General features: G+C 40.6%; 1 long non-coding RNA gene across 1 annotated transcript in view; it reads left to right on the top strand.

The window, feature by feature from the left end:
• Positions 1 to 11,763, top strand: part of LOC134731133 (uncharacterized) — a 39,802-nt gene extending 28,039 nt beyond the window's left edge. Inside the window, exon 3 of the long non-coding RNA XR_010113250.1 lies at positions 1,574 to 11,763. This is a non-coding gene — a long non-coding RNA (uncharacterized LOC134731133). The remainder of the gene's footprint in view (positions 1 to 1,573) is intronic.
• The last annotated feature ends 984 nt before the right edge of the window (positions 11,764 to 12,747 follow it).

The following is a 12,747-nucleotide window of genomic DNA, read 5'->3' as shown; positions in this document are numbered from 1 at the left end:
AGGTAAGACAAGATCTAGGCTGTTAATATGGTAGTGAGTAGCAGAGGTAGGTGGGAAAAGGGGTCAGGTAATGAAATATGCATAGTCTAATGGAGGTTATATCTGGGGTAAGAGGGGTGACCTGTGAACTGACTTTTTGTAGTGATTGATATAACAGAGATAAATGGCAAGACAAGATTACTCCTGAAGGTCCCAAAGAAGATTTTGATAGTAAAGTAGTAATTAGTGCAAGAGAAAGTCTTGCTAAGCTGAGAGTTTTGGGCCACACCTTGACTTCTAGTGGAGGCACTGAGGTATAACAAAACTTAGCATTTATTGAATGCTAAGGTGCTATACTCAGAATAAGTATAAGAAAATCTTGTTGCCAACTTATTGAGGTCTGGCTTCAGTTTCTATCCCTGTCCTAGAAAGGTGCCGGAGAGCCAGATTGGGTCTTCTTGAGAGGGACAAGGCAGATGGGTGGACTGCCAGAAACTAAGGCTGGATTTTTATTTTTTATTTTTTAACTAAGGAAGATTTTTTTAAAAATAATGTTGGGTGGAGTTGTAATTAATATGCTGGAATAGGCATTGAGAACAGAGAAATACCCAGGGAACTTAAAAGAGGGGGTCTACAAAAAAGCCCACAAAACTGCTCTATTAAAGTTAGAGCCACTGATTGTGCAACTGCCACAAAGAGCACCCTGGAGGCAGATTATAACTGCATCAGTCAAGTGAGATTTTTCTGCCCCTTACCTCCTCCCTCTCCCTTGTTCTAATCCAAAATACAGTCTTGTGAATGGGGGAGTAGGAGTGGAAGCACAAAGTGGTGAAGTAAAAAAGAAGTCAATTATGTCACTCTCCCCAACTAAGGCTGTTACATCTAAAGCAGGCCAAACTGTGTACAGGATAAGTTTAAATTGTATGAGAGTTTGAAGTAGGAGAGTTTGGACTGGACTTTTTTTATTTTAAAAAAGAGACTTCATTTGATTAACTGGTAGGTTTTTTGTTTTTGTTTTTTTGTTTTTTAATTACTAAAAGTGACCAACAAAGCTGTGAAGCTTGCCTGAGATGTCATCCAGGAATGGAGATAAAAAAGTTGAGAGAGTAGGCTTGAAGAAATCAGTGAGAAAGAACAAAATTACTTGGTGCTAGTACTGTACCAGGTCCAGCTTGTTCAATGAAAAGGTTACAATTATAAGGAGAAAAATGGTAAGTGTCACAGGAAAAGAAGAGGAAAAGTTCTAGCAGGATTGAATGAAAAACAGAATCTAAGAAGTAAACTGGAAAAAGCACTATTTGAGCAGGACCTGAAAATAACATTGTTTACTTCAGAGGAGGGAAATGGATTGGGAGAGTGGATAGAATTTAAAGGAGAGAAGGAAAGACTACTAACTTACAAGATTTGTAGGTTTGGGTTTCCTAGAAAACCAATCCTGAGGCAAAGCTGAATTGTTTATGTAAGAGTGAGGGAAAAAGGGAATTGAGGCAGGAAAAAATTGGGAGCAAATTTGATGTGGTTCATTACTAAACTGGCCATTACTTCTCAAAGTTACATAACCAGAAACTTACCCATGCAGGACATCTTTGGGCAGGTTATAAAGAAACACCATGTGGAGGTGGCTGGTAAGATGGCCAAATAGGAACAGCTCTGGTCTGCAGCTCCCAGCGAGATCAACACAGAAGGAGTGTGATTTCTGCATTTCCAACTGAGGTACCTGGCTCATCTCACTGGGACTGGTTAGACAGTGGGTGCAGCCCACAGAGGGTAAGCCAAAGCAGGGTGGGGCGTCGTCTCACCTGGAAAGCACCAGGGGTCGGGGAGCTCCCTCCCCTAGCCAAGGGAAGCCGTGAGGGATTGGGCACTTTGGCCCAGATACTACGATTTTTTCACGGTCTTCGCAGCCCGCAGATCAGAAGATTCCCTCAGGTGCCTACACTACCAGGGCCCTGGGTTTCAAGCACAAAACTGGGCAGCCATTTGGGCAGACACTGAGCTAGCTGCAGGAATTTTTTTCCATACTGCAGTGGTGCCTGGAACCCCAGCGAGACAGAACCATTTACTCCCCTGGAAAGGGGGCTGAAGCCAGGGAGCCAAGTGGTCTAGTTCAGTGGATCCCACCCCCACAGAGCCCTGCAAGCTAAGATCCACTGGCTTGAAATTCTTGCTGCCAGCACAGTGGTCTGAAGTTGACCTGGGATGCTCGAGCTTGGTGGGGGGAGGGATGCCCACCATTACTGAGGATTGAGTAGGTGATTTTCCCCTCACAGTGTAAACAAAGCCACTTGGAAGTTTGAACTGGGCAGAGCCCACTGCAGCTCAGTAAAGCCGCTGTAGCCAGACTGCCTCTCTAGATTCCTGCTCTCTGGGCAGGGCCTCTCTGAAAGAAAGGCAGCAGTCCCAGTCAGGGGCTTATAGATAAAACTCCTATCTCCCTGGAACAGAGCACCTGGGGGAAGGGGTGGCTGTGGGCGCAGCTTCAGCAGACTTAAACATTCCTGCCTGCTGGCTCTGAAGAGAGCAGAGGATCTCCCAGCACAGCACTCAAGCTTTGCCAAGGGACAGACTGCCTCCTCAAGTGGGTCCCTGACCCCCGTGCCTCCCGACTGGGAGACACCACATAGTGGGAGTCGACAGACGCCTCATACAGGAGAGCTCCGACTGGCATCTGGCGGGTGCCCCTCTGACGAAGCTTCCAGAGGAAGGAACAGGCAGCAATCTTTGCTGTTCTGCAGGCTCTGCTGGTGATACCCAGGGAAACAGTGTCTGGAGTGGACCTCCAGCAAACTGCAGCAGACCTGCAGCAGAGGGGCCTGACTGTTAGAAGGAAAACTAACAAACAGAAAGGAATAGCATCAACATCAACAAAAATGACGTCCACACAAAAACCCCATCTGAAGGTAACCAACATCAAAGACCAAAGGTAGATAAATCCACGAAAATTGAGGAAAAGCCAGCACAAGAAGGCTGAAAATTCCAAAAACCAGAATGCGTCTTCTCCTCCAAAGGATCACAACTCCTCGCCAGCAAGGGAACAAAACTGGACAGAGAATGAGTTTGACAAATTGACAGAAGTAGGCTTCAGAAGGTGGGAAATAACAAACTCCTCCGAGCTAAAGGAGCATGTTCTAATCCAATGCAAGGAAGCTAAGAACCTTGAAAAAAGGTTAGAGGAATTGCTAACTAGAATAACCAGTTTAGAGAAGAACATAAATGACTTGATGGAGCTGAAAAACACAGCACAAGAATTTTGTGAAGCATACACAAGTATCAATAGCCGAATCAATCAAGCGGAAGAAAGGATATCAGAGATTGAAGATCAACTTAATGAAATAAAGCCTGAGGACAAGATTAGAGGAAAAAGAAGGAAAAGGAATGAACAAACCTCCAATAAATATGGGACTATGTGGAAAGACCAAACCTACGTTTGATTGGTGTACCTGAAAGTGACGGGAAGAATGGAATCAAGTTGGAAAACACTCTTCAGGATATTATCCGGGAGAACTTCCCTAGCCTAGCAAGACAGGCCAACATTCAAATTCAGGAAATAGAACACCACAAAGATACTCCTTGAGAAGAGCAACCCCAAGACACATAATCATCAGATTCACCAAGGTTGAAATGAAGGAAAAAATGTTAAGGGCAGCCAGAGAAAAAGCTCGGGTTACCCACAAAGGGAAGCCCATCAGACTAACAGTGGATCTCTCTGCAGAAACCCTACAACCCAGAGATAGTGGGGGGCAATATTCAACATTCTTAAAGAAAAGAATTTTCAACCCAGAATTTCATATCCAGCCAAATTAAGCTTCATAAGCAAAGGAGAAATAAAATCCTTTACAGACAAGCAAATGCTGAGAGATTTTATCACCACCAGGCCTGCCTTACAAGAGCTCCTGAAGGAAGCACTAAATATAGAAAGGAAAAATGGGTACCAACCACTGCAAAAACATACCAAATTGTAAAGACCATTGACAGTATGAAGAAACTGCATCAACTAATGGCCAAAATACCAGCTAGCATCATAATGACAGGATCAGATTCACACATAACAATATTAACCTTAAATGTAAACAGGCTAAATGCCCCAATTAAAAGATACAGACTGGCAAGTTGGATAAAGAGTCAAGACCTATCAGTGTGCTGTATTCAGGAGACCCATCTCACGTGCAAAGACACACATAGGCTCAAAATAAAGGGATGGAGGAATATTTACAAAGCAAATGGAAAGCAAAAAAAAAAAAAAAAAAAAAACAGGGGTTGCAATCCTAGTCTCTGATAAAACAGACTTTAAACCAACAAAAATCAAAAAAGACAAAGAAGGGCATTACATAATGGTGAAGGGATCAATGCAACAAGAAGAGCTAACTATCCTAAATATATATGCACCCAATACAGGAGCACCCAGATTCATAAAGCAAGTTCTTAGAGACCTACAAAGAGACTTAGACTCCCACACAATAACAGTGGGAGACTTTAACACCCCACTGTCAATATTAGACAGATCAACAAGAGAGAAAATTAACAAGGATATTCAGGACTTCAACTCAGCTCTGGACCAGGTGGACCTAATAGACATCTACAGATCTCTCCACCCCAAATCAACAGAATATACATTCTTCTCAGCACCACATGGCACTTATTCTAAAATTGACCACATAATTGTAAGTAAAACACTCCTCAGCAAATGCAAAAGAACAGAAATCATAACAAACAGTCTCTCAGACCAAGTGCAATCAAATTAGAACTCAGGATTAAGAAACTCACTGAAAACTACACAACTACATGGAAACTGAATAAACCTGCTCCTGAGTTTATTCAAGACTACTGGGTAAATAATGAAATTAAGGCAGAAATAAATAAGTTCTTTGAAACAAATGAGAACAAAGACACAACGTACCAGAATCTCTGGGACACAGCTAAAGCAGTGTCTAGAGGGAAATGTATAGCACTAAATGCCCACAGGAGGAAGCGGGAAAGATCTAAAATCGAGACCCTAATATCATAATTAAAAGAACTAGAGAAGCAAGAACAAACAAATTCAAAAGCTAGCAGAAGACAAGAAATAACTAAGATCAGAGCAGAACTGAAGGAGATAGAGACACGAAAAACCCTTCAAAAAATCAGTGAATCCAGGAGCTGGTTTTTTGAAAAGATTAACAAAATAGCCAGATCACTAGCCAGACTAATAAAAAAGAAAAGAGAGAAGAATCAAATAGACACACTGGCCATTGATGCAGCCACTGGGGCAAAGCAAGCAGCTGATGGTCAGGAAGACTAGTGAAGAATCTGAAGCAATTCATAAAGTGTCCAGGTATACTCCGAAATCTACATCTGTGGTCCAGATATTAGCACTTGGATAGGCCACAGGTGTCTCAATCTCAACATCTCCCAAAATATTTTTAACCTTTTTTATTATGATGTATTACATACTGACAGAAAAGTAACAAAAAATTCACAGAGGGGGAGGAGATATTTGTAATACATAAAACTTAAAAAAGACCCATTCTAGAAGAATATGTAAAAAGCTCCTTCAAATCAATAAATAGTAAACAACCTAGTAGAAAAAAGAGGCAAAAACTTAACATATATTTCATAAAAAGAGAAATGCAAATGCCCAATAAATATATGACAACAGCTCTACTTAATTAGTAGTATGGAAAATTCACTTTAAGTCACAATAATTCATCTTGTAGATAGGATAGAGTAGGAAAGATAGATGAATATTCTGCTGCAACAACTAGAAAAAAAGATAAAGCCGGGCACAGTGGCTCACGCCTGTAATCCCAGCACTCTGGGAGGCCAAGGCAGGTGGATCACTTGAGGCCAGGAGTTCAAGACCAGTCTGGTCAACATGGTGAAACTCTGTCTCTACTAAAAATACAAAAATTAGCCAGGCATAGTGGCATGCCCCTGTAATCCCAGCTACTTGGGAGGCTGAGGCAGGAGAATCGCTTGAACCCAGGAGGTGGAGGTTGCAGTGAGCTGAGATTGTGCCACTGCACTTCAGCCTGAGAGATAGAGTGAGACTCTGTCTCAAAGGGAAAAAAAAGAAAAGAAAAAGAAAGAAAGATCACAAAAATCATTTTTCAATACATCAGTGTTCATTTAGATGAATTAAAATTTCAGCAGGAAGAGTTTTTTTGCTAGATAAGCTGGCAATGACTTTTCCTTTCTCATACTATCTTATTCTAGGCACAGACTGAGGAATTGCGCTTGGCCTAATAAGAATGATTCCCCTGGGGGAAAGAAACAGAAGAGCATTTGACAACTACATGGGCTGGCATAATGGATTGGAATTTAAAGGTGCTACAAATGTGCCACCAGTTTATCACATGGGACATTTTCTCACAGAGTGAAGCAGGAAGCTGGTGGGCCTAGGCCAGGAAGGCAGAGTGAAATTTCATGACGCTTAGAAGACAAAGAGCCTTGCTAAAATTAAGTGAATGGTCCTGCAACAAATACACAACAGGTCTCCCTTCTTAAGAAATCCGCCAGATTGTAAAACTGCATGGGGAGAGAAGCACGAAAGGATTAAGTTTAAAACTCCAAAGCACAGAAAAATGCTGAGGAGACAGGGACTCACGAGGCTTTCAATCAGAAGCCTGAAATGGTCACACTTGAGCATGTTGCTGGCTGGAAAGGCAGAGTAAAATGTCTTGTGATTTCATGGTGTTCAAATCTCTGAAGGACAGATGACTCTCCATTGGTATTTCAGGCTTTCCCTACAGTAGGCAAGTACTTTGGACCTACCAGTCTTTCAACAAAAAGCTCAGAAGGGTCACCTCTAAGGAACAGGTATAAATCAGAGGTGAACTAAGTTTCATTAAAACTCTACCTCAGCTCCAACCTAGCTCAATTCCAGATTGGATGTGGTGATTTTAACCTTACCACATCTAGTTTACAAAGAAAAGTTTGCACCATCTCTGGGGGAAAATAGTATCACCTGTACTTTCTACTATACACAATATATGCATATAGTTAAAATTATAACGCATATAGGAGGAAGAAAAAGGATATCAATAATCAAGATAAAAAACAAACAGAGCCAAATCCACCCATGATCTATATGGTGGAATTAGCAGACAAATATTTTAATTTAATTTAATTTTTTTTTTTTTAGAGATGGGGTTTTGCCATGTTGGCCAAGCTGGTCTCAAACTCCTGGCCCCAAGTGACCAGCCTGCCTTGGCCTCCCAAAGTGTTGGGATTTACAGGAGTGAGCCACCATTCCTGGCCCCAAAAAATTAAAAATCACTATTACAAATTTTAAAAAAATAATTGAAGAAGAGATATAAAAGTAGGTGAAAAAGTAGAGTGAAAATGTCTAGTCAATTAAAATTTATTTAAAAGAATCAAATGAACAATCCAGAAATGAAATAATAAACTAATCAAATGGGTTTAAGGACATATTAGAAAGACTAGTGAACACAAAAACAGGTCCAATAAAAATATTCAAACTGAACATAGAAAGAAAGAATAAGAAAAACAACAGTAATAAAAGACATGCAGGACAGATTCAAATCGCCTAACATATATATAATTGGAATTTTGAATGGAGAACAGAAAGAGAATGGGGCTGAAGCAATATTTAAAGAAATAATGGCCAAGGATTTTCTTAAATTGATTTAAAAAATGTATCAGGCCAGGTGCAGTGGCTCACGCATACAATCCCAGAACTTTTGGAAGCCAGTGCAGGTGGATTGCTTGAACTCTGGAGTTTGAGACCAGTCTTGGCAACATGGTGAAACCCCATTTCTACTAAAAAATACCAAAAAAAATTAGCTGGACGTGGTGGTGTGCACCTCTGGTCCCAGATACTCGCAAGGCTGAGGTGGGAGGATTATCTGAGCCCAGGAAGTTAAGGCTGCAGTGAACCATAATTGCACCACTGAACCCAGCTTGGACAACAGAGTGAGACCCTGTCTCAAAAAATACATGTATATTAAATAAAATACATATTCAAGAGGTTCAGGATAAATGCAAAGATTACCATGCCCAGATACAATTTGGTAAAACTTCTGAAATCAGAGATAAAAAACTAAAATATTAAAATCAGCTAGAAAAAAATGAAGCATTATCTTTAAAAGAGCAATAATAAGATTTCCAACTGACTTTTCAGCAGAAGCAACAAAGAATATGGAATGACATCATTCACTTGCTAAAAGAAAAAAATTCCCAACCTAGAATTCTATACCAAGAAAAAGTTTTTTTCAAAATAATGTGAGATAGGTTGGGCACGGTGGCTCATGCCTGTAATCCCAGCACTTTGGGAGGCCGAGGCGGGCAGATCACTTGAGGCCAAGAGTTCAAGACCAGCCTGGCCAACATGGTGCAACCCTGTCTTCACTAAAAATACAAAAATTAGCTGAGCATGGTGGTGCATGCCTGTAATTACTCCCAGCTACTTGGGAGGCCAAGGCAGGAGAATCGCTTGAATCTGGGGGGCAGAGGTTGCAGTGAGCTGAGATAGCACCACTACACTCCAGCCTGGGCGACACAGTGAGACTGTGTATCATAAAAAAAAAAAAAAACAACTTTGGACCAAAGGAAAAAACAAAACCCAGAAAACAAAAACTAAGTGAATTTATTTCTAGAAAATCCACACAATAATAAATTCTAGAAGAAGTTCTTTAGGCTGAAGGAAAATGATCCCAGATGAAGTACAGAGCTGCGGGAGAAATGAAAAATAACAGAGTGGTAAATATGTGAGTCAGTATAAAAGTAACCAGATTTTTTAAAAAGCGACAATAATACAGATGGTTCCCAACTTGCAATGGTCCGACTTAAGAGTTTTCAACTCTACAATGGTGCAAAAGCAATAACATTCAGTAGAAATCATACTTTGAGTACCCATACAACCATTCTGTTTTTCATTTTCAGTATCATATTTGGTAAGTTACATGAGATATTCAACACTTTGTTATAAAGTAGGCTTTGTGTTAATTTTGCCCATGTAGGCTGAGGTAAGTGTCCCGAGCATACTGAAGGTAGGCTACTCTAAGCTATGATGCCAGGTAGATTAGGTTTTTAAATGCTTTTTTTTTTTTTTTTTTGAGATGGAGTCTCGCTCTGTCGCCCAGGCTGGAGTGCAATGGCACGATCTCGGCTCACTGCAAGCTCCGCCTCTCGGGTTCACGCCATTCTCCTGCCTCAGCCTCCCAAGTAGCTGGGACTACAGGCGCCCGCCACTGCGCCCAGCTAATTTTTTGTATTTTTAGTAGAGACGGGGTTTCACCATGTTAGCCAGGATGGTCTTGATCTCCCGAACTCGTGATCCACCTGCCTCGGCCTCCCAAGGTGCTGGGATTACAGGCGTGAGCCACCGCGCCCGGCCGATTAAATGCTTTTTTTAAAAAAAAAAATAAAAAATTGAGACAGGGTCTTGCTCTGTTGCCCAGGCTGGAGTGCAGTGGCAAGAACAGGACTCACTGCAGCCTCAACTTCCTAGGCTCAAGTAATCCTCCCGCCTCAGCCTCCTGAGTAACTGGGACCACACGTGCATGCTACCACATCTGGCTAATTTTTTTTTTTTAATTTTTGTAGAGGCAGAGTCTCCCCAGATTTCCCAGGCTGGGTTTTAACTCCTGGACTCAGGCGATCCTCCCGCCTCAGCCTTCCAAAATACTGGGATTATAGGCGTGAGCCACTGGGTTCGGCCCTAAATGTATTTTTGACTTATGATATCTTCAATTTAGAATGGATTTATCTGAACATAACCCCATCATAAGTTGAGGAGCATCTATGGTGTCTTGTGAGGTTTATTCCATATATAGAAATAAAATATATGACAACACTACAAAAGGTTGAAGGGGGATAAAAGGAATTAAACTGTTGTAAGATTTCTCTATTGTTGTAGAAGTACTGATTTATTTTTACCGTATTTACTGCCTTATTGATTAGTGAGTATAATGAGTCAAATATAAAGAGGTCTCGAGAGTATTGTGTAATCTGATAGCTAGTAGCCACATGTCACTATGGAGCACCTGATGTGACTAGCTCAAATTGAGATGCAATGTAAGAATAAAACATCCACCATATTTGGAAGCTGTAGTATGAAAGAATGTAAAATATCTCATAACAATTTTTTATATTAAATATGTCTTGAAATGATAGTATGTTGGGTACATTTGGTTAAATAAAAACATTATTCAAATTAATGTAACCTCTCTTTTTGCTTTTTTAATGTGACTATGACAAAATTTAAAATTACGTATATGGCTTGCTTTTATATATCTATTGCACAGCACTGCTCTGGAGTGGTAATTTTCAACCAGGGTTGATTTTTGCCACCCCAGGGGACATTTGCCAATGTCTGGAGATATTTTTGGATGTCACAATGGAGAAGGGGTAATGCTGCTACTGGGTAGAGGCCAGAGATGCTGCTAAATATCCTACAAGGCACAGGACAGCCTCCCACAACAAAAAATATCAGCTCCAAAATGTCAATAGTGGTGAGATGAAGAAACCTTGCTCTAAGGTGATCTTTAAGAGACTAATACCAAAAAATGTATAACTAAAAATTCTCAACTAGTCAAGAACAAGAGGATGAGGAGGAGGAAGGTGACAATAGGAAAGGAGAAGTAAAGAAACAAAGATAAATGAGACAGAAAACAAAAGGCAAGATGGTTAAGTTTAACTCTAAATATATGAGTACTTATATTAGATGTACATGGACATTCCAAATAAAAGAAAAATATTGTCAAAATGACGAAAAACAAGATCCGATTGTGTGCTTTTTACAGAGAACATGCTATAAATATAAGAACAGGCCAGGCGTGGTGGCTCACACCTGTAATCCCAGCACTTTGGCCGGCAGAGGCGGGTGGATCACCTGAGGTCAGGAGTTCAAGACTAGCCTGGCCAACATAGTCTCTACTAAAAATACAAAAATTAGCTGGGCATGGTGGCATGTGCCTGTAATCCTAGCTACTTGGGAGGCTGAGGCAGGAGAATTGCTTGAACCCAGGAGGCTGAGGCAGGAGAATTGTTTGAACCCAGGAGGCAGAGGTTGCAGTGACCCAAGATCGTGCCATTGCACTCCAGCCTGGGCAGCAAGAGTGAAAAGAGCAAACTCCATCTCAAAAAAAAAAAAAAAAAGAACAGAGAAAGGTTGAAAATAAACCCCTAACTGGCTGGTGCAGTAGCTCAAGCCTGTAATCCCAGCACTTTGGGAGGTCAAAGTGGGCAGATCACCTGAGGTCAGGAGTTCGAGGCTAGCCTGGCCAAAATGGTGAAACCCTGTCTCTATTAAAAATACAAAAAAATTAGCCCGATGTAGTGGTGTACGCCTATAGTCTCAGCTACTTGGGAGGCTAAGGCAGGAGAATCACTTGAACTCAGGAGGTGGAGGTTGCAGTGAGCCGAGATTTTACTATTGTACTCTATCTAGCCTGGCGACAAGAGTGAAACTCTGTCTCAAAAAAGAGAAGAAAAGAAACCCTAACCAAAAGAAAACTATTATGGTTTTGTTCATGTGGGAAAAAGTAAACTTTAAGGCAGATGTATTGCTAGATATAAAGAAAGACATAATCAATAACATTTCAATTCAAAAGCAACATAAAACAATCCTAAATTTGTATGCACATAATAACATAGTTTCACAATATATAAAGAAGGAAGGAAAAAGGGAAGGAAGGAAGGGAAGGAAGGAAGGGAAGGAAGGAAGGAAGGGAAGGAAGGAAGAGAAGGAAGCAAGGGGGGAGGGAGGAAGAGGGAGGGAGGAAGGAAGGAAGGAAAGAAGGAAGGAAGGAAATAAAAAATCTGAATGATCTGTTAAAAAAAAAAGACAGTATTCATAATTAAAACCCTTTTCACAAAGAAAATTTCATGCCTAGATGGTTTCACTGGAGAATTATTCCAAACATTTAAGAAAAGAAATAACACCAATATGAACAACTCTTTAAAACTATAGTGAAAGAATGAACGCTTCTCAACTCATTTTATGTAGCCAGCCTAACTCTAACACTTGACAAAGACAATATAAAAAAGGAAAATTGCAGGCCAATATCTCCTATGAATTTAGATGCCAAAATCCTGAAGAAGGTATTAACAAATTAGACCTTGTGATATGTGGAAAGGATAACATATGATGACCAAGTTAGATTGGAAGTAAAGTGGGTTTAACATTTGAAAAATCAATTAATTTAATTACCACATTAACACAATAAGAAGAAAAACAATATGATAATCTCAATAGCTGCAACAAAAGCATTTGATAAAGTTTAACACCTATTCCTGATAAAAACTTTCAGCAAACTAAGAAAAAAAACTTTTAAAGACTGATAAAAAGCAACTGCACAAAGCCTACCACTAGGATATAGGAGTAACACTTTCCCCCCGAATTTGGAAACATGACAACAATGTTCACTACTATCTATTTAGTATTATACTAGAAGTCCTAACCAGTGCAATAAAAAAAGTTCAAGGTATAAAGATTGGAAAGAAAGTAAAAAATACATTATTGCAGATAACATATTGTATATAATAGAAATTCTACAAAAAAAAAAGTGTATTGGGCCGGGTGCAGTGGCTCACGCCTGTAATCCCAGCACTTTGAGAGGCCAAGGTGGGCAGATCACCTGAGATGGTGAGTTTGAGACCAGCCTGACCAACATGGAGAAACCCCATCTCTACTAAAAACACAAAATTAGCTGGGCATGGAGGCGCACGCCTGGAATCTTAGCTACTCAGGAGGCTGAGGCAGGAGAATTGCTTGAACCTGGGGCGGGGCGGAGGTTGCAGTGAGCCGAGATCACGCCATTGCACTCC

The sequence above is a fragment of the Pan paniscus genome, chromosome 1 (genome assembly GCF_029289425.2).
Source record: "Pan paniscus chromosome 1, NHGRI_mPanPan1-v2.0_pri, whole genome shotgun sequence".
NCBI classification, from domain to species: domain Eukaryota; kingdom Metazoa; phylum Chordata; class Mammalia; order Primates; family Hominidae; genus Pan; species Pan paniscus.
The sequence above is the reverse complement of the archived record's forward strand: the minus strand, read 5'-3'. Positions and strand labels throughout refer to the sequence as shown.